Here is a 23,622-nt window from a genome sequence, read left to right as displayed (position 1 = left end):
ATGGAAGAATTCAGGGATTCCCAAGTGTGCAGAGAATGTTGTCAAGAATTGCATGGTATGTTTGAAACACAATCCTGGTAGGGGAACCCCAACTCCAGCTGGTCATTTTTCACCTCCTACGTATCCGTTTGAGGTTTTGCAGCTAGATTTCATCCACATGGAGAGGTGCAACAACTTAAAGTACGTACTCGTTGTTGTTTGTGCTTTTTCAAGATGGGTAGAAGCCTATCCCCTAAAGGACAATACTGCCTTGTCCACAGCAAAAGCCCTTGTGAAAGAGTACTTCCCCAGGTTCGGAATGCCTAGAATGGTCTGGTCTGACAATGGGAGTGAATTTGTGGGTCGTGTGATCAAGAGAGTGTGTGAAGGGCTAGGTATTAGGCAGAAGTTCCACGCTGCAAATCACCCCCAATCAGCTGGATTAGTAGAATGTTACAATGGCACTTTAAAACTCAAATTGGCCAAAATCCAAGCGAGCACAGGTCTTAAATGGTGCTCTACCCTTAGCACTCCTGTCCACCAGCACGAGAAGTCCAACCCCTACGTTCTGTGAAAGACAACCTCAAGACTAGCGCCCTAGTCAAAGGTATAGTTGACATGATTAAGGAAGTAATTTCTTATGAAGATACCCCGGATGATGAGATACTTGCATATGTGGGTTGGAACGTGACCGGATATGGAGCTACTTTAAGTGAAAAACAGCAAGCAAAGAGATCTTCCCCGATCTGGATTTTACCCCATCAGGGTAACATGTGTCTGCAAGGTATTGGCAAGAATCCCAGAGCTCAGTTAGGGAGAAGTGTCTGTACAGAAACGTACGTTTTTGGGTCTCAGACCTCCCCTGCGTTTTTTGCAGCTAAGGGTACTTATTTCATCTGCCATGATAGAGCCTATACATGGTTGCCCCCTGACTTTTCGGGCTCATGTTTTGTTTCATTCTTGTTGCCTCCTACCTACACAGCAGCGGCAGACTACCACCGGACAAGGATAGTTAGAGGTGTTTTGAGTAAAGAAGACACTGCAGGTCAAGAATTTGGGGACTTTGCAAAGGGTTTTCTGCCGTTCTGGGGATCCATGGCTAACAGTAGGAACATAAGGCAATTGACAAGGGTAGTTGAGTCCACCGTGACCGAAACTGCTGGTGCCCTTAGTAACTTGACTGCTGAGCTCCAGTCGGATCGACTTATGACCCTTCAGAACCGGGTCGATTTAGATGTTATACTTGCAGACCGAGGTGGGGTATGCAGATTGATCCAATCTAGCTGCTGCATTTTCATCCCAGACAACACTCCAACGGTGTACCAGGCCATCTCCAAACTACATAAGATTTCCGAATCTATTCATGTGGATAAGGGAGATTGGTCATTATTGGGATGGTTCTGGGAACTGATATCTGCCTGGGATGGAAAATTCTAATGGTCATTGGGATGGTCTTAGCCATTCTTTTCCTGTTCTGTCTATGCATACAGTGTGCTCCTGCAATATGTGGCCTCTGTGTTACATCATGTGTAAGGAAGCCTGTGTCAAGAGATGAACTAAATACTAGAATGATGTTACAGCAACATCTCAATGACTTTAGGAATACAGATCTGGACTCAGACTAACATGAGGATAGATTAATTGCCTATGTAAGGGCAAAAGGAGGGTCTGTGGTTCTGTAAATTCTGGATTCGTAATCGTTGTGGACTCGAGAATCAAAACTTCGTCGAAGTATGACGAATTTGGTATCAATAGACCGAGAATGACGAGCACAACATGTACATATATTTTCAGCACATTCGAGTGACGATTTCACCTCGAAATCGTCATTTCCGTTCAGAACCCTTGGCTTCCATTTTATATACTGCAGCCATTTTGTGTGTTGCCCTTTACATAGGCCTTAATCCAGCTGAATTCAATTCTACAAGGAAACATACTCCTTAATCGCTTTTCGTTGACCTATACAAGTTGGAACCATTGCCCCAGGCCGAACTCGTTAGGTCAGTTCCCCTCCCAGTGGCCGAACAAGATAACATCAAAGCTCAACCAGCCATAAAACCATTTCAGCACGCACACCTGCCGTATCTCACTCACATCTGTCTCCACTCCTTCTCTTCATTTTCTTTATGATGGGGAGGTGCCCAGTTTTATTGGGGGTCCACCGATATCTGATGAAATGTTGGGCCCTGCCGAGTGATTTGTTGTAGGCAGCACAAAGTGAAATATGGACATGTCATCATGACTCTGCTTTTTTTCTTTGTATTGGAAATATGTTAACGATTCACTTTACAACCAAGAATGTTTGCCTGAAGCTTAAAATTGTGTATAAAAAGAGAAGCCTGACTTTGTAAATTTGAGCAGTCTCCTGAGAATATACTCCCTGTGTGTTGTACTTCTAGGACACTTGTTACCTTGGTTGCATCCCATAAAATCGATCCTTGACTTCACCTAGAAGACTCTGAGTTTCTGTAGGTCTGAATCAGGAAGAACTCGAGGTCTCTGGGTGTACCCTGACACCGCTGGGTTATCGGTTCTGTGCCGGTTCTTAAGAAAACCCAGTACCTCACCACATGGAGAAGAGATCATTATGCCAGCCTTCTCAAATCATATTCCAATTCATAAAAAATACACATATGCCAGAAAATGGGCTGTAGCCCAGGCTCCAGCATTATACAAAAATCATGTAGGATGGGATGAGGACTCACCTCACCATAAAATCCAGTTGAAAAATCAACCAACAATGCAAAGGCAGTATCCAGTAAAGCAAGAAGCTAAAAAACAGGTCAGGGAGATCTTATATCAACTTGAATACCAAGGGGTGATTGCAAAATGCACCTCGTCAATGAACAATCCTTTGTTTCCTGTCTCCAAACCAGACAATACATATCATCTAGTTTTGGAATACAGACATTTAAACTCTTATTGCAAAACATTTGCAGTACAAAATGCACACAGTGCAGCACTGATGAATAACATTGTGCGCAAAAAATACAAAACAACATTAAATATTTCTAACGGTTTCTTCTGTCAAAATATTGCACCAGAAAGCAGGTACTTGACCGCTTTCTCAATAATGGGGACACAGCGTCCTTTTTGCCATCTCCCCAGGGATTCAAGAATAGCCCAGGGTTATTTTCAGCCAGAGTGACTGGGTTACTACAAACATATGATGATGCGGCATTATCTTATGTCGATGACATCTATCTTACAGATAATGATTTGGTCATGCTCTTGAACAGAGTGAACACCATTATACTCGGGTTCACCTCTGAAGGGTACAAATCAAATTTTAAGAAATCACGCATTGCCCACCTCAACGTCCTATTTCTGGGATATGAACTTTCAAGTGAAGGCAAAAGATGGTAGCCAAATTTTTAGAAAAATGTGCGCTGCTCCAACCTCCAAAAACACTGAAAAACTTACAGTCAATTCTAGGTTTCCTGAATTTTGCAAAAACTTACATTCTAAACTACGCAGAAAGGGTTAAACCTCTCTACAAATTAATCAAGCCTGATTTCAAAACAAAAAATTGGACTCAAAAACACACAGACATTTTGCGTTCAGTGCAAACAGACATGTTGGCAACAACACATTTACAGACACGCGTAAACCTACGCAACCTTGTAATCCGAATCATCCCAGGGAGATGCGGATTAACGTACTTGACCTTTAATGAGGGAGAAAAAGTACCAATAGCATATAAATCACACTTGTACACACAAGCTGAAATGAAATTCACTTCAACAGAAAAAATACTGACAGCGGTTTAAACTGCAGTAGCAAAAAAGAGAGCCCTCGCACAGGGAAAACGTATATTGGTCGTTACGCCTGTACCTGCCGTAGAGGCAGTAACAAAAGCGAGCATTCCAAATGCAAAGGCTTTACATCCAAGATGGATACAATGGGTTAATTCTCTTGCTGCAACAGACGTTGAATACGTATTTGACCCTTACTTGAAAACACAAGAATTTCTACAATACGAACAAGAATGTCCTCTGCCTATTGAGATTCTGCCACTAGAACAGTACGAATGTATAATTTATACAGGCGGATCAGCACAACCCGCAATTGGGGGTAAACAAGCATTAAGTGCTGCGTGCGCAATTGTTAAAGGTCACTGGCGCGATGGTAAATTCCGACCTATGGTCACAAAAACACAATCTCTCAGAGATTGTACAGCTCAGCGAGCTGAACTGCAAGCATTCAAGATGGCGCTTGAAAATATCGATTGCGAATTCCCCACACTCATAGTGTGCGATTCTTATTACTGCGTTCAATCATATAATGAATACTTGCAGAACTGGGTTCAAAACGGTTTCAAAGATACAAAAGGTGGCACAATTAAGCATAAACTGTTTAGGGAACAAGTAGTTCTATTACAGAAAGTACTACAAAAGACTCACGTGATCCATACACTGAGTCATCAGCGTGATGGCGTTCACGTTGCAGGGAATTCATTGGCTGATGAAGCCACGAAGACAGCTGTGCAAACGGCTTCCGTAGCTGCAATCACTCGTTCAAAAACAAAAATAGACAGTGAAATAATGCAAGCTGTCGCTGCTTCAGTAAAAGACAGTGGTAAAACACTGCTAAAAAGATTTCCACTCAAGTACTCATATATAACTGATGCAAACTCCGTTCCTTTTGCTCAAATCCCTCGAGTGGGGGAAAGAGTAATTCCCAACGGGAGACGGAGAGGTGCTTTGATACAGGAAGCACATATGGGAAAGGGTCTGGTACATCAAGGGATCTCTAAATCTATACTAGAATTAAAAGAGAAGTACTGGTGGCCTGGGATGAATGCTCACATTCACTCATTTTCATTAAATTGCCATAACTGCAATAGAGATCGCAGCAGAGAACGCCCCCAGGTACCTGACTACAGTGTAGCCAGCCCAGTACAGACACCATTGTTAGACAGCATTAGACTATCGACATGTGAACGTCCGGATGGACAGATGCCGTCACACAACTATTAGGACAAGATTCATTTGGATGTGGCCTCAGCGCTCGGCTGACGCCCGAACTGTTATAAAAGATTTGCGAGTCTTTATTGGCACATACGTAATCAGCATGCTACATTCTGATCAGGGTCCTGCGTTTAGCTCAAAAGCTTACAAGGAGGCCATGGCCAGTTTGGGCGTTGCATTGCGGTACTCAAGTCCATTCCATCCTGAGGGAAATGCGGTAGTGGAAAGAAAAAAACGGGACATAAAGCAATCTATAACAGCTAGGGTATTAAGGCTCGGGTGACGGGTGGGTCAAACATCTAATAACTGTCCAACGTAGTCTTAACAATTTGCCAAGAAATTCTCTGGGTTGAATCACTCCATATGAAATGCTTTTTGGTACTAGAATGATTATCGAATACCTTGACCGTCATACTTCAGTGGTAGAACAAAAACCCTTTGATATCAAAGATCGTTTGGCTGTTTTGCAGGACCTAAATGAAACAACAAAAAGTCAGAGCAACACAATACAGAAGCCAGCGACCTCTGAAGAGCAACCACCTGTCACAGCAAGGCCTGTCTGGATTCCAAAGATTGGGGATCTAGTCAGAGAAAAGATCATGGACAAGAAGGAATTTGGGCCTTCATTCAGAAAACCAGTACCTGTCATCCACGGATCAAGAACAGTGCTACTGCCGCCCCTTGCTGGAAGAAAGGAGAACTGGTTTGTGTCAATCGACCTGGTAAAACCACATTATGTGGCCGATAATAAGTAGTATGCCCAGTGGACTGCAAAAGAAGTAGCAGACAACCAAATCTCGCTACTATCCAAGAGGTTCAAACTGAGAGACTCATCACCTTTGATGAACCAACAGTATGAAAAAGAAAAGAAGGACTATGCAACAAAGCAATGGAACTTTTACCTCTTGAGACCCAAATAACAGTTCATCAAGAAACACTTGTCTACAATGATATAGCATATGACTATACTAAAATGACAAGGGATCAAGCAGCTCCACGGATTTCAAGTAATCCGGATGCAATCCCTACAATTGACAGAACTGCCTCTGGCTATTTAATCAACTTTGATACATTTTCTGAGGATCCCAGTGAGCCCGAAACAACGGCAGTTAAAAAGACTTTTGAGGAACAATTAACAGAACTTTGTCGCCAGCTTCCAAATACATATCTGGTTTCACCATGGGTTGAATTTTGGATTGTGCTAGGTGTACTTTTTCTCCTACTTTGGCTCATTCCTGTTTTAAGTTTGGGAAAACTGATAGGTGGAAAATATAGTAAAATGGACACAGCAAGAAAGAACATCAACTTGCTCCTGAAGCCACACAAACCATCTCATCGTGAGCAAAGAGACCTGTCATAAGCGAACATCACAGCCGTTCCAATACCTGGTGGTATAGCATGGGACAGAGCTGATTATGACATTCATGGTCCAGTTGAGCTGTTGAAAATTCCACACCAATTTAAGGTTTCCTTGAGTGACTTTGTTTCACCAAGCACATTTTCTGATGATTGGGACTTTGAGACTGTTAATAATATGATGTCAGACTTAGAAATGTCAGCAAAATTCACAAAACATGAATTCCTAAAAGCTTCATCAGATTATGAACAAATGTATTGTTTTAATCAATATGGTCATCATTATTTGCATAAATCTGCAAACCCTAGAAATGTTTATACTTATAATCAATGAGAAGGGTAGCTCAAAAACATTCTATGAAAAGTTTCCATACTTCTCAGGTTTTAATATCACAAATCCAGAAACGTTTTACTTTAAAGCTGTTTATAAGACAGGAATGAAAAGTATGTTAACTAATACCAAGCAAATTTATTCTGCAAACTTTTATGCTCAGCGGTCTACATTAGGATTTGACTTTTGGAAAGACAACATTGAGACAAAAACTGTCATCCCGGAACAAATAATGTTTTTAAATGACACTGTTCAACAAACATCTTGTCTTGGCATAGCCAAGATAACGGATTTAAACAAACCGTCCATACCAAGACTCCTGATAGTAATGACACTACAGATGAGGAGGTAGACATAAAACATATTTTACAACAGAACAGAACTAATCCTGATTGGAAAAAATGGTTAATCTGGCCCATAGACACAAATAACTGTCAAGAAAGATTCCTGAATAAAACACAAGGGTTCACAGTACATAGGCCAGATCCAAGATATGCCAAGAGACAACATCCAGGGATAGTTACAACATACAGTGTAGGAAAACTATGCCTTGAGTGGCTACAGAAATCCACAGAAATTAAACAACACTTAACTTTACTTAAAGATGGCGTTGATTTGAGAGACTTCTTAATAGGGCCTCGTAAACCACGTCCTAAACGTTTCATTTACACCGGTATGTACTCTGCTTATAATGAAGCATGGAAAGTCACACAACTGGAAACTACAGAAAGAATACGAGAAATTGATTGTGTTAATTTAGAGAAAGCTCTCTCTATACTTGACAATGGATTAACAACTCTGTCATCCAGAATGTATTCTTTGGACAGCATTGTATCCTCTGCCATAGACATAATGGAACAGGACTTACTCATGTTACAACATGGACAGTCTCAATCGCGTTCTATAATGCAGTTAGGCTGGACGTTACAAAATCTTTGTTCAGGCTAAGTGCCTTGGCGTTCAATCAACACCACGTCATTGTTTACTGGATTTAACCTTACAGATAAACAAATCTCTTTGGCACAGAGGGGAGCAGACTATACGGTGCTGAGCATAGAAAAACTGGAAAGATTACCATTAACTGTTTCTGAGAAACCAGTCGTGGAATGGATAATACATGGCACCATCACAATACCAGTGACGATTTTCCAGTTTCAGTATTGCTTGAAACACATACCAGCAGGCCTGTATGAAAGGTTGGGTAAAGATTACATAAAGCGACCTGGAATTTACCATACACACACAAATGTTGGAGTGGGGGAAAGGAAGTATTTCTTAGTGGTAAAAATTGCAAACACGCACAAAGTGGTACGCTTTTATGTCAGGGTATTATTTTACACGGAGCCTGCGATGGTTCCTTGACTAACCTTTTTTGCCACCTGCAAGGTTCTCCGGCAGCAGTGATAGATCCAGTTTTTAGGCAGCATTCCAATGGAAGCTACATAATGTTGAATGATCACAGCTGTTGTGGAATGATACCAGGAATAGCCTATCTCGTTATTGTGTCAGCCAGGGTCACTTGTTGTATGCAAGTATTGTTTCCTAAAACTAAGACAGACGGGGAGTCGCCATTATGGCCTTCACTTAACATCTCTTCTATACGAATTGATACTCTAAGCAGAATGAAAGCCATTCTTTTACAAAAAACTGTGCCACTGACCTCGTCCAAAGAGACGTATGATCTGCAAGTTGCAAGGTCCTCTGCAGAGATACATGCCCTTTTATCCACAAACTGTCCTATACATTTCGTAGAAATGTTAGGTTGTATCTTAAACATCTCTGATACCAGTGTTATTGGACATGTATTTAAGACAGTTTTTTTGGGACTGTTAGCACCCTTTGAAGCAGTCCTAGGCATTTTTCCAAACTTCGTGCACTCTGTGTTCAGCGGCCTGCCTCTCATTTTGGGACTCATAGCAAGAATTCTATTTTTATTTCTTCTGCTCCAATATGGCAAGTTCAGTCACCAGTGATACCCAGATTATGATGGAAAACACGCTTCTGGCAATGCTGTATCGTGACCGCATAACACAGATTCTTGGCTTGGCTCGTTTGAGAGATATGAATACCACATGGTTCCTTTCGTTCAGACCAATCTGGCAAGATTGCATCTTACCTGTTCTACGATGCCTGCTTTGTGGAGAAGAATGCGTGCTGCATATGTGCCTGACACTTCCATCAGCACTGCCAACGGATGTTGACGCTTTGCTTGGTTCGGTAACAGCTCATGCATCGTGTTGTCCCCAGCGGCTGCCAATCCTGATGACGGCATTCATTAAGGTATCACCAGCACGTCCAACTGATGGTGAGATACGCGGACCGACAGGCACACAGGTACCATCTACTGCTAACATTGCTAATGTGGATGACGCTGACGGCGATGCTTCTCATCTGTGTACGGTTGATCTTCTTACTGAAGTAGTACAACTTTCACCTACTGTGGTAGACGATTTCTTTGCTAGCCTGGAAGATTTAACATTTTCTCCTGACAACAAGAATAACTTTTCAATTAGTACACGGCGTTCTATCAACTCTGAACTCGACCTTCGCTTTTCAAAAACAACACTTCTAAACTTGGGAACTGCTTTTCCTACGATTTTGATTTGACTTTTTTCCAAATTTGAACTCTTTTGGCACAAAGTAATCTGCTTATAGTAGAACTATTCTTAGAGAACAAGAATTCTTTGAATACTTCCTAGAAATAATATTTGACCTTGTCCACAAACCAAACAGTTTATATTTTCTGCTATGGGATGGTCTCGACCTTTTTATTCTGTAATTAAGAGCCATTTCATACATGTAAAAGTCATGATTTATTTCAGTTAGCATTACCGATTTTATTTCATATGCTTAGAATGTGATCATTGCTTTCATATGCGTACAGTACAAATGCTCATTTTTCGTGTTCAGCCATTTCAAATGCATTCTGTGTACTTTGGGTGGGATTGTATACAAATGCTTTAGATATGTTTTAAATGCTTAGAAATTTAGTAATGTTGAACATAATAAAGTGGAGTGGGTGTTGTATAGCATTTTAGGACCCTAGTGTAATTTTCCCGATTCATGCCCTTATATAAGTACAATTCACCTTGCCCTTATATAGGCATAGAAATCAGAACCATATTTAGACATAGCCCATGCAGTCCAAATACGGCATGGCTACTTCCACTAGTTCCAAAAAGCCACAACGATTTCTTGGAAAACTCGCCTTCCGCAGTCAGGGACTACCCCTTTCTTGAATATTGATTTATCCAAGAACTCATGGAGTTCTCAAAGAACTGCGAGTCTTTGATGACGTTATTATGTCCAACCTTACGTCAAACTCGGCACCTTCCAGGTATAATTATACCCACACTTTCAATAGCAAACACACGGTGGTTTGGAGCAGTTCAACTATCTACTTGCCCAACGCAGCTCGCTACAGCAAGTGCCGAAGGAAGCCGACCCTCCAGCAGACGCACTGAGAGAGACGCTGTCTTTTCTCCAGCTGAGAAATCCAGCTCCAGTGTTTCCAAGCTCCACTTGCGGGGTGTTGGGAAATCGAGTCTCGAGACAGAGAGATACCAGACCTCCTTCATTCAAAACTAAGGTATGGAGCTGATTAGACCCTAAGAGAAATCTTGGATAGGTTCTTGGCAACAAATACTAAACTTATGCTACACCACACTTCTTCCCGCGTTCTAGACTTAGGTTAGGTACATTGGGGTAGGCGTATTTTAGAAGCAGGTTGCAAAGGGTGGTTTGACCCATAGACGTCACTGGGACCTGGGTAGTTAATGCACTGAGAAAGAGAGGCCCCAGTAAGTACACACAAAATTCAATCTAAATATATACGCATACAAGTTAATCCGCTAACACTGTTTTTATTACAATGAAGCTGAGCCAAAATTATTTGGTAACAATTGATGTACACAATTATTAAATTCTTTAAATTGCCGTGCTCTGGGAGGGGGGGGGGGAGAGTGTCCGGTGAGTATAGTGGGTATATGGTGGGATAAGTGACATAAACACAAGGGCCAAAAGGGCCACACAATATTATATACAGAAATATATCAATTTTAGAAATATATGACCATGGGTTCAGTTATGAACTAAAAAAGACCAGACTTCATGAGTGTACTAAATAACACAATGTTAAAATGAAGCTGGAAAACAGACAAATAGTCGACGTTTCGACCCCATTAAAGAAGCAGGCTTGAATAGATCCCTTGCAGTGGGGTCTTCATCAGGACAGAAGACAGGGACACAGACCAAGATGCTCGTTTTCAGGGGGTGGAGAGAGAACTACCCCTCTTAGGATGTAGAATCTGGACAGTTAAATCAACCTCTATACGCAGGATGATGATAATGCATATGTTGATAATGAAGCAACGCGTCATAAATTAATGTGCAGGTTCAATCCCAAATGTAATCAGAGGCGATAGCCGCATGTCAATGGCAGAGTCAACTCATGAATCAGTGGATATTTTGCTGGTTCACTCAACTACATAACGTCTCGGTGACCGAAGTAATCAGAAGCCGAAATGTGATTTGCATACAAGATCCCACGTACTATTCAGACCAGCATCTAATGCGTGATTCAGTATCGGGGAAACAATCTGCAACCGATTGGGATTGAACCTGCACATTAATTTATGATGCGTTGCTTCATTATCAACATATGCATATATCTATCTATTGTTTCCACGACTCTACAGATATGTTTATTCTTGGGAAACAAAGTTGTCATATTTATGCGGTTGTCAGAAACTAATCCCTTCTTGTGAATTTGAGAAAGATTCTAGTGACCTCTGAGCTAGCTGGCACTCACAATTAAGTTTAATATATTCGATAGAGACCTAGTCGACCTAAGTCCTACGTCGAATTCTATAGGATATATTATTCCAATGCGCAGAGCCTATTGGGAATATAGGAACTACACTACAGACCCCTCAATATCGACTTTTTTATTTTGACAGACAATAATATCGAGTTCAAAATTTCAGAGGGACAGAATATCGAAATCAAGAATATCGACGACCAGAATATCTACCTGAAGGTAAGAAATATATTTTTTTGTTAATATAGTAATATCGATAGCAAAAATATCGATGTTACTAATATCGATATTAATATTAGTGTTATGTATTTTATGTTTGTTTTTATAATTTTTGTTAATTATTGGACTAGTTTTAAAATATATGTATTACATTTTTAGAAGTTAGTAATAATTTATTTAAGTAAATTATGTGTTTTCGTATCGTAGCGGGTTGTGGGAATGTAGGGGAATAGGGTGGGAAGTAATTTAATTATAGTAAATTAATTATACATTTTTTAGGAACTAATAAATATTTTAAAATTAATTTTGGGTTTTAGTTCTGTAGTGGGTTGTGGGTTTATAGGGGAATAGGGTGGGAATTAATTCAATTGTAATTAAGTGAATATTTAATTTTAATTTATTGGTATAGATAAATATTTGTATGTTAATTAATTATTAATTGGTAATTAATTTTTATTAATTGGTAATTATTTTTTATTAATTTATTAATTGGTAATTATATTAAGTGTGTTAATGTATTATTGCATTGTGTTGTGAAGTTATAGGGTAATAGGGAGGTAAGCAATTTAAGTGTAATTAAGTAAATATGTAATTGTTAATTTTTGGTATTGATAAATATGTTTATGTTAATTAATTATTAATTGGTAATCAAATATTAATATTTGGTAGTTAATTTTTATTAATTGATTAATTGGTAAATATTTTAAGTGTATTCGTTTATTATTAAACTGTGTTGTGAGGTTATAAGGTAATAGGTTGGAAAGTAATTCAATTGTAATTAACTATTTTTTTAGTGTTGAGTATTGTTAAATAAATTATTATTAATCAATTAATAATTGGTAATACATTTACATTTTTAAAAAGAAAGATTTTTTCATTCATTTTTAATTGGTAATTAAATTTGATTTTTTATAATGTATTGGTATTTCTCAATAATGTATTGTTAATTAATTTTAAATGTTTTCTAATAATTATTGTTTTTTGGCATTGAGTTTCTTTTTTCATTTTGTATTTTATTATTATTTGTTAATTCATTTTTTATAATTATTTAATTTAATTTATTTTAAATAATTATTTATTGAAAAATGTTTTTAAATAATTATTTACTGGTATTGTTAATTAAATTGTTGTAATTTAGTTATTAAATTGTCATTTTTTACAAAAAAATAATTATTTTAATTATTAGTAAGACCCCTACGCTATCCAACACTTACCCTACTGTTGCACCCTCTGGAGTTGAAATAGTAATTTTTACCCCTACGCTATCCAACACTTTCCCTACTGTTGCACCCTCTGGAGTTAGAATAGTAATTTTTATCCCTACGCTATCCAAATCTTTCCCTACTATTGCATCCTCTGGAGTTGGAATAGTAATTTTAACCCCTAAGCTATCCAACACTTTCCCTACTGTTGCACCCTCTGGAGTTGGAATAGTAATTTTAAACCCTACGCTATCCAACACTTTCCCTACTGTTGCACCCTCTGGAGTTGGAATAGTAATTTTAACTCCTATGCTATCCAACACTTTCCCTACTGTTGCACCCTCTGGAGTTGGAATAGTAATTTTTACCCCTACGCTATCCAACACTTTCCCTACTGTTGCACCCTCTGGAGTTGGAATAGTATTTTTAACTCCTACGCTATCCAACACTTTCCCTACTGTTGCACCCTCTGGAGTTGGAATAGTAATTTTAAACCCTACGCTATCCAACACTTGCCCTACTGTTGCACCCTCTGGAGTTGGAATAGTAATTTTAACTCCTATGCTATCCAACACTTTCCCTACTGTTGCACCCTCTGGAGTTGGAATAGTATTTTTAACTCCTACGCTATCCAACACTTTCCCTACTGTTGCACCCTCTGGAGTTGGAATAGTAATTTTTACCCCTACGCTATCCAACACTTTCCCTACTGTTGCACCCTCTGGAGTTGGAAAAGTAATTTTTACCCCAACGTAATCCAACACTTTTCCTACTGTTGCACCCTCTGGAGTTGATACAGTAATTTTTATCCTTACACTATCCAACACTTTCCTTACTGTTGCACCCTCTTGGGTTAGAATAGTAATTTTTACCCCTACGCTATCCAATATTTACTGTTTTATTTAATGTAGTGTTTAATTTATTTAAAATTATTTTTTTAAATGTGTTATATATAGTTTTGATATTTGTATTTATATTATTGTTGTATGTGTGTGTATGTATTTATAATTTATCAAATGTATTTAACATTTATATTATTAGAGTTATTAATTGTAAATATTATAAAGTAAGTATATATATATAATATGTTATATGTATGTCAATTTTTTTTACATTATATGTATTACTTAGAATTTTCAATATATGTTTAAATATGTTTATTTTAATTATATGTATTATTTATTTAATTTTATATTATTTTTAAACATTAAAAAAACTATATTTTTTACAACTATATTTTTTTCTCAATATTTTTGTACTTATCTTAATGTAAATAGGACTTCGATATTCTTGATGTCGATATTCCGCCTCTGATATTTTTGACGTCGATATTTTCGACATCGATATTCTGTCAGTGATTCAAACAACAAACCTGCCTGCATTGCATTATCTAAATTAATTAAACCAAAAACTCAAGGGGTTGTGCGATTTCCTAATTTTGAATTATATCATACTGCTTTTTTAATTAGACAATTTTATGCTCTAAATAAGCAATCTGAAGATTCACTGATACCTCACTGGATTACTTTTAAACGCTCCTTGTTACATGAATTCTCTTTTTATGACATTTGTTTTATTTCCAACTGTACTTTTATTTTCAAGTATCCCATTTTAAAATACTCCCAACACTTGATACACTCCTTAGTCACAGATGGTTCTAACTTTCACCAATCCTTCCTTGCCTCTTCCATCTGGTACAATGAATTCAGGAAGTTTTGTCACAAATCTTTCTACTCCAATCACTGAGAAGAAAGGGATAGTTTATATGTTCATCAACTGGTGTCCCATAACTCCGTCATACCCTTTACTACATTACAAGAACGTTATAACTTACCCTTATCATATATATCTCAATGCTCACAATTAGCACGGGAACTTCAATCATTCCTGTTATCCAAAGATGTTCCTGATGACTCCCCTCCATTTACCCTCTGACCCCTTTGTACAATATTACCTTTGACTCTTGCCCCAAAGCTTCATTTATATACAAACTTTTATCTACCCCTATAACTGATCAACAAAAATCATCAGCCAAACTAGCCTGGCAACAAGACCTCCTGTTAACCCTCTTGACTCAAAGATTAGATAAATTATGGCATGACATTTTTACCACTTCTAGGGCTGCTAACATCAGTCAAGCCTTATTTCTCCTATACAATAGAGTGGTTTATACACCAGTTTTTATTCATAAGATGAATCCCTCTTCCCATCCCCTTTGTTGGTCTTGTCTTTCCTCTAATGGCACATTATTACATTTAGGGGTCAATTCCGATCCTGGAAAAAAATCGTCCGTACGAATCATATCCGGAGCCCTCTCCGTAGTATGAATCGTAAACATGCCGTACGACCCAACAAGTACGATCCGGACCGGGGTATGAGGACGCGATTCGTACGGTCCACGTCAGGTAAGGGCGATTCATACAGAAAAGCACACAATCACATACACACCGTACGGTCCGTACACCCTATGATCGCAGGGGTACGGCACATACCCCTGGAGTCATAGCGTGTACGGTCCGTACCCCGAAATCGCAGGGTGTACGCACCGTACACCCAGTGAACATGGGGTACGGTCCATAGACCCCATGATCGCGGGGTACGATGCGTACACCCCATGATCCCAGGGGTCGCGCCATACCCCTGCGATCATGGGGTGTATGGACCGTATACATAAACAACGAGATTCTATCAATGTGTGGTGATATATTTTATTTGTTTGTTTTATAGTGATGAGAATGTAGTGAAAATACTCTCTCTTAGGGTGGTAAAGATGAGAGCGCAATGTGCTTTTTAAAATACCCCTCACACACTAAAAAAATCCAGTAGTGTCATGCTTCATCATTGGGGTCTTCCCGTCCCTCTACGGGGCGGGGCGTGCTACGACCTGACCGACTACGCGGGAGCACTTAAGTGGTGACAGGACTATGTGATGGTGCAAAGTGGATGGTGTCAGTGAAAGTGTAGGGACCTAACAATGTGTGGGAATACAAAAGTTAAAAATCCTCTGGCTAGTAGAAAAAAACGATTTATTCACTTCTCTAGCTGGGGACGTTAAGAAGGGGGTTTTGGGGTTGAGCCGATTGCTACAACCTGGTCTACATGTTTCGTAGGCAGTCCCCTACTGCCTACTCATCAGGACCTTCTACTGGTCCCTACTAAATTAAGCTCAGTTGCTAAGTGTTGTCAGCCTGTCTTCCTAAAAACTAACAGTAAAAATCCACTGTTAGTTTGTGTTTCAGGGCATGAGCTGGCCCCCGTGGAAGCAAAAAAATCTCAAAAATTGTGACCTAAATATGGTCTCTGTAAAGAAAAATAGGGAAAAAAAGGGAAAACACAGATATTTACATTTGTAGCTGTGGATTTTGCGCTTTCATAATTGTTTGCGCCACAATTTCACTCATCATGTCCATTCACCCATTGCACAAAGAATAAACTTTAGACTTTATGGACAGAGTGATGGTTCAATCTGCCATCCCCTGACTGTCCGTAAGTAATGCCGAACAGTGGAGGAAAAACACACAGATGTTCATAATGGTAACTGTGGTTTTACCTCTGCGCTTTCATTGGTAACCGCGCCACAATTCGTCTTGTCATATTTCATTTGCCCATTGCCTAAAGCCCCTATGCAAGACTTTATGGACAGAGTGATGGTTCAATCTGCCATCCCCTGCCTGTTCGAGACAATCCCCGAACTTTTTCGTGCCCTTTGTAATTAGGGTTGTTTCAATCTCCACACACACACACTCTCATGACTCAATACATACAGCGACATCTCACACGGTTAAAAAAGGAGCCCGATCTCTCATACTAGTCTTAAAGTTGGTTATTGATTTAATAAAAGCCCCCACAAATCGGGACACACCCCTACTTATGAATGATTAACAATACATACTGCTGTGGCAAGCGTGTGATGCCCCATGAGCTGACAATCGGTAGGAATTCACCGCGGCGCTCTGAAAGAAAGAGAGCCACGCCCTTAGCGTTTTGAACCAACACACTGTGCGAGGAGTGAAAATCATATCTCAAAACCCACTTGTTTTGAGACCTTGGGTGAAAGTCTATAACTTACATTGTCCGCAAAGTCCCTAAGTCTTACTTCTACCCGTGTTGCCGCTCTGCTGAATGCTCGCGTGTGGGGAGCGGTGAATCATTTAAGCTACAATGCGCGCTGGTGACGGGTCATCCAAAACACTAGTGCGCTAACTCAAAATGGCCGCCCGTAATGGAAAGCGGGAGGGGATATTGCGGAAGTCTTCCTTCTATTTTCATTGGTACTCGAATTTTGCCTGCACTTTGCAAATCCTTGAGCAATATAGATTGCTTTTAGTAAATTATGAAAGTGAAGATTCTACACCAATTAATTTGTGTTAAGGCCATAATAGTATGAATAGGTCGATTATTGAGGACCTAAATTGGGATGTTGGTCCGCTTAGCCAAAATGCGGGGAACATGTATAATAGGTAGATGGCCTGCAGCTCTGAATATTTATGCAGGTTTTCGCCCAGAGTTGGAGAAAAACACGGTCGGGTGTACAGGCTAAACAGCGGGATTCGCTGATGGCATATGCTCTGGAAGACATAGTTGTTCTGTGGTTTGAGACTTGACCCCTGTGCAGAGATTGTGCACAGTAGTCATACCGCAGTTGCGCTGTGTTTCAAAGAGGTTGGTCTCCGCATGTCAGTAGTACTCATAACTTGGTGGGACCTATGTTAAGTTGGCCACGGATAGGGGTGGTGCCTCAGGGAGTGGGGGTTACCTGGGGGTACGGGGTCCTATAACTGACCCCATGGAATTTCATCGTTCAACCCATGTTTGTTGGACTGGACACGAAAAACCCATCTCTGTTCCTTTTCAAGGAGATGTTTTTCGTTGTCGATCTGTTCAATTACAATCCACAGTATGTCTTCAGGTTTGTGACCACTCTCTAGGAAATGGTTTGTTAATTTGGTGCTGGACTTTTTGCACTTGATTGTGCTTTTGTGTTCACCTATTCTCAACTTCACCGCCCTGCTCGTCATGCCAATGTATTCGAGTTTGCAGGGACAGGTGATGAGATACACAACATTGGAACTATTACAGTTACTGAATGTTCTTTGTTCCCATGTTGTCCCGTTGTTGAAGGTCAATTTCTTGCTTTTCCTGGTCAGACAGCATACCTTGCATCCGCCACACGGGTAGTGCCCTTGTACAAAGTTCGGATTGCCAATGTTGTTCACCCTGTTGGCCTTGGGTCTGGTATGTACCAATATGTCCCTGACACTCTGTGCTCTTTTGTGCGAGAACATAGGTTTTGGAATTTCCAGCCCCCCACTATTGAGGATCTTCCAGTTCTTGTTAATAATTTTGCTCACCTGGTCAGAGTTGGTGTTGTACGTAGTCACACATATTGGTCTCTGCTCTTCCACTTTTTTTACTTTTGCTTCCAGGAGGCTTTCTCTACAATTGTTCCTTGCTCTCTTGTAGGCTTGATCAATGATCCTTGGGGGGTAATTCCTCATTTGCAACTTTTTCCGCAGGTCTTCTGACTGAGTTTTGAAATTGGCAACTTCCGTGCAGTTCCTACGGAGTCGCAAGAACTGGCCGTAGGGAAGGTTATCCCTCAAGTGTCTCGGGTGAAAGCTCTGATACATCAAGAGACAGTTTTTAGAGGTACTCTTAAAATGGGTTGTTGTCATCAATCTGCCATTTTTGGGGAAGATGTTCAGATCCAGGAATACCAGATTGGTTTTTGTTGTAACGCTGGTAAATTTGAGGAATTCATCCTGATAGTTGAGCCATGTCAGGAACTGTTGGGCGCTCCTATCATCACCATCCCAGATGATAAGGATGTCATCAATATACCTCTTCCAGGTCAAGATCTTTTGGCGGAATGGGTTACTGATGTTTAGTATCTTTGTTACCTCCAGGTGGTGAACATAGAGACCAGCTATGCTAGGAGCAAATGTGCTTCCCATGCTGGTCCCATGCTTTTGGAGGTACAGAGTGCCGTTGTACTCAAAGAAGTTCTCCTTGAGGGCCAGGGCACAGCATTCCATCACCACGTTTCGTGGGGTTTGGTACTCCCAATCATCTGCGAAGAGGACATCTTCAATTATTGCCAGTGTTTCGTTGTGAGGCAAGCTCGTATATAAGCTTTCCACATCACAGCTAATTAATAGCTGTGTATTCGGGTCAAATGACACCTCCTCGAGCAGATTAAGCACATCTTTCGTGTCTCTGAGATATGTTGATGTGCTTTGTACCATTGGTCGTAGGAATGCGTCCGCAAACCTAGAGACTGGTTCGAGGACCGACCCGATCCCCGATACAATCGGTCTTCCCGGTGGATTCTCAAGGTCCTTGTGGATCTTGGGTAAGATGTACAGGTAAGGGGTCCTTGGGTTTTTTTGGCACAAAAATTCCCCTTCTTTAGTGGTAATCCAGTCGTGCGACAGTGCCTCCTCTACCATTGTCTTGATCTTGATTGAAATTCTCTCTGTTGGATCGGATGAGAGTATTTCATAGTTTCTTTTGTCCTGTTCCCATCCCCTTTGTTGGTCTTGTCTTTCCTCTAATGGCACATTATTACATTTAGGGGTCAATTCCGATCCTGGAAAAAAAAATCGTCCGTACGAATCATATCCGGAGCCCTCTCCGTAGTATGAATCGTAAACATGCCGTACGACCCAACAAGTACGATCCGGACCGGGGTATGAGGACGCGATTCGTACGGTCCACGTCAGGTAAGGGCGATTCATACAGAAAAGCACACAATCACATACACACCGTACGGTCCGTACACCCTATGATCGCAGGGGTACGGCACATACCCCTGGAGTCATAGCGTGTACGGTCCGTACCCCGAGATCGCAGGGTGTACGCACCGTACACCCAGTGAACATGGGGTACGGTCCATAGACCCCATGATCGCGGGGTACGATGCGTACACCCCATGATCCCAGGGGTCGCGCCATACCCCTGCGATCATGGGGTGTATGGACCGTACCCAGGGGGGGAGCGTTCCGTAACTGTTTGGAGGCGAACTCTGCTTCTCAAGATGTTTTCGGCTCCCGTAGAAAAAGCATTGTACAGTGCTTACCCGACACGAATCGTACTTGCTGGGTCGGAAAAACCAGCTGCGAACGGTACGCATGTCGCTTACAGCGGGTTCTGAGGGGGATTTGTACGGGGATTTGATTCGTACGGTCTCTGTACGATTCGTACGGAGTCCAGCTCCTGGTACGAATCGTACTTCGTCGTACGTACGAGGGACATTGCAGGGTACGATTTGTATGGGAAAAACGCCCCGTACAGCTATTCAGAGCGTTTTTCCCGAATCGGAATTGACTCCTTAATGTATTACTGCCCTAATGTTTTTAAATTCTGGAATTCCATTTGGTCTACGTCCTCTAAGATATTTCAATGTTGAATTCCATTATCAATTCAAAAAAAGTTTCTTGGATCAATGTGTGATGATTTTCATGACACCTTTTTGAAGCTGAAACTGTATGATCTTTTTATTGCTCTTGCTTTTAGAGTTATTTTACTTGCTGGAAAGATCATTCTAAAGTATGTACATTAACATGGTGGAATCTTATCTGTAATGAACATGGAACTTCTACTGGTTCTGCGTTAACGTCATCTCAGAAAATCAAATCTGATTTACTCTGCCTTCCTATTACTTCTTTCTTATCTTCACACCCTTCCTTACACTAATCACTCTTTACTACCTTCCCCCTCCCTTGTCATTTTCTCTTCCTTTCTTTCCCCCACTCTCCTTTACCAATTCCTTACTGTAAAACATTACATATATCATTACTTGGTTTGGTATGTACCTTTAATTCTTTTTTATTCACTTCAATGCATAAGGTTGTTTCTCTTCATGTCCTTTCGGCAATCATATAAGATTATTTTTTATTATTGTTGCATCTGGGAACATGAAGTCTTTATTATGCAATTTCTTTACCTTATGCTAAATGTAACTTTGGTACACCCTTTTTCTATCCCAAAAATTATTTAACACAAACATTAGAATCTGCTGAATGCGCGCACTTCCCTTCTTAAGAGACCTAGGTTCTTATTTACAACCCCCTATTGCCACGGCAACGTCACTTTTTACGACGTTCCTGTGGGGATAGTGGGTTACCTTAATTACAGGGGTGCGTTAAGCACCTTAACGTAACTTAACGCTGCATTGTGAATAAGGCACCCTTTCACACTGCACTTAGCGGGAGGACAATGGGTGTAGCGGTGGGCGTTCCACCGCAACACCTATTGATTCTGGCGCTGCCCCCTATTTACAAAGGAGGTGTAAATAGGAAGCAGCGCCAAAATTAATATCAGGGAAGACCTGGTCTTACCCTGGTGCAAGGATGATAATTTTTTCATTTGTGCTGCGTTGTGCAGCACACATGAAAACAGCAAAAGGCCAATGATTGTTTATGTACAGGAAGGTCCTCCTTCGTGCACATAAATAATTTTTTTTTTAGAAATTCTATTTGTGCTGCATTAAGCAGAAAACATAGAAATGACAAAACAGCATTTACAGATTGTTTATGTGCAGGAAGGGACACCTTCCTGCACATAAACAAACTTCCCCTGCACCCAGCCTTGCACTATGCTGCACTACACTGTGAAGTATCGCGCTGGCGCAGGGGGAAACGCAAGGCTGCACCTTATTCTTGCAAGTATTGTGCAGCCCTGCCTTTCTGCAGTGGTGGAGTGAGGCGTGAAGCCAGGAACACTAAAGCCTCACACCGCCACTTCCCTTGCGAATATGCCTGCCCCCGTAGTTTACAAACATCGGGATCACCTCTACATAATCAGCAGCGCAGCTCTGCCGCAGAACGCGCCACATAGTTTCATCACATAATTCAGTCAAAGGTTCAGCATCGTTTTGTCCTCCACTGCTGCACAATTCTTGAGCCTGTTTCTTTTACTTTTTACACACAAACACACACACTCAAGCATGCATGCACGTGCACACTCACTCTAATAACAAGCCAATCAGTGACTGGCACAGTGCCCGCTGCTTTGATATCTGCCCTCCCATGAATACCATCTTCAGGGGGAGGGACTTTCTTTCTATCTTTCTTCCTTTCTTTCTGGAATGAACTGGTGAGGACTGACTCTAAACTGAGATCCATGCAGGGGCAGGGCTGGGCTGGCCCAGGAACTGGCCTCCCCCGCAGTGTCCAAGCCTATTCCAAGATGCTCAGATTGAAGTCTGCGGCAGCCCCGGGCCGGAGGGCGATGCCCCGAGCGGCAGCTGGACAGTGAGCATCAATAAAAAACAAGGATGCACCCATCAGAAGCCCCACCACACGCCCCCGCCAGGCCCATGAGGGGGGGTGGGGCACCATTTTGTAGGATGTTCACTTCACCTGTGATGTTTATTCCTCGACTGAGGTTTCTCTGTAATAGGACCCTGTGCGCGAATTCTTGGTTAGATGTATATAGGCTGGCCACGAGGACCTGTTTAAATGTAAATAGGCTGGCCACGAGGACATGTTTAGATGTAAATAGGCTGGCCACGAGGACATGTTTAGATGTATATAGGATGAACACCAAGACATGTTTAGATGTATATAGGAAGGGCAGAAGGACATGTTTAGATGTAAATAGGCTGGACACGAGAACATGTTTAAATGTAAATAGGCTGGCCACGAGGACATGTTTACATGTAAATAGGAGGGGCAGGAGGACATGTTTAGATGTATGTAGGCTGGCCACGAGGACATGTTTAGATGTATGTAGGCAGGCCACGAGGACATGTTTAGATGTAAACGGCTGGCCACGAGGACATGTTTAGATGTAAATAGGCTGGCCACGAGGACATGTTTAGATGTATATAGGCTGGCCACGAGGACATGTTTACATGTAAATAGGAAGGGCAGGAAGACATGATTAGATGTATATAGGATGAACACCAAGACATGTTTAGATGTAAATAGGAAGGGCAGACGGACATGTTTAGATGTAAATAGGCTGGACACGAGGACATGTTTAAATGTAAATAGGCTGGCCACGAGGACATGTTTACATGTAAATAGGAAGGGCAGGAGGACATGTTTAGATGTATGTAGGCTGGCCACGAGGACATGTTTAGATGTATGTAGGCAGGCCACGAGGACATGTTTAGATGTAAACAGGCTGGCCACGAGGACATGTTTAGATGTAAATAGGCTGGCCACGAGGACATGTTTAGATGTATATAGGCTGGCCACGAGGACATGTTTACATGTAAATAGGAAGGGCAGGAGGACATGTTTAGATGTATATAGGATGAACACCAAGACATGGTTTAGATGTAAATAGGAAGGGTAGAAGGACATGTTTAAATGTAAATAGGCTGGACACGAGGACATGTTTAAATGTAAAGAGGCTGTCCACGAGGACATGTTTACATGTAAATAGGAAGGGCAGGAGGACATGTTTAGATGTATATAGGATGAACACCAAGACATGTTTAGATGTAAATAGGAAGGGCAGACGAGCATGTTTAGATGTAAATAGGCTGGACACGAGGACATGTTTAAATGTAAATAGGCTGGCCACGAGGACATGTTTAGATGTATGTAGGCAGGCCACGAGGACATGTTTAGATGTAAACAGGCTGGCCACGAGGACATGTTTAGATGTAAATAGGCTGGCCACGAGGACATGTTTAGATGTATATAGGCTGGCCACGAGGACATGTTTACATGTAAATAGGAAGGGCAGGAGGACATGTTTAGATGTATATAGGATGAACACCAAGACATGGTT

The 23,622-nt window shown here is 41.0% G+C and overlaps 1 protein-coding gene across 1 annotated transcript in view; it reads right to left on the bottom strand.

The window, feature by feature from the left end:
• The window catches only part of LOC144770902 (sulfotransferase 6B1-like), a 288,918-nt gene that overhangs the window by 245,515 nt on the left and 19,781 nt on the right, over positions 1-23,622 (bottom strand). The window lies entirely within an intron of this gene.

Source organism: Lissotriton helveticus, chromosome 7 (genome assembly GCF_964261635.1).
Source record: "Lissotriton helveticus chromosome 7, aLisHel1.1, whole genome shotgun sequence".
Classification (NCBI taxonomy): Eukaryota; Metazoa; Chordata; class Amphibia; order Caudata; family Salamandridae; genus Lissotriton; species Lissotriton helveticus.
Note: the sequence above shows the minus strand (reverse complement) of the source record. Positions and strands in the feature narration are given on the sequence as shown.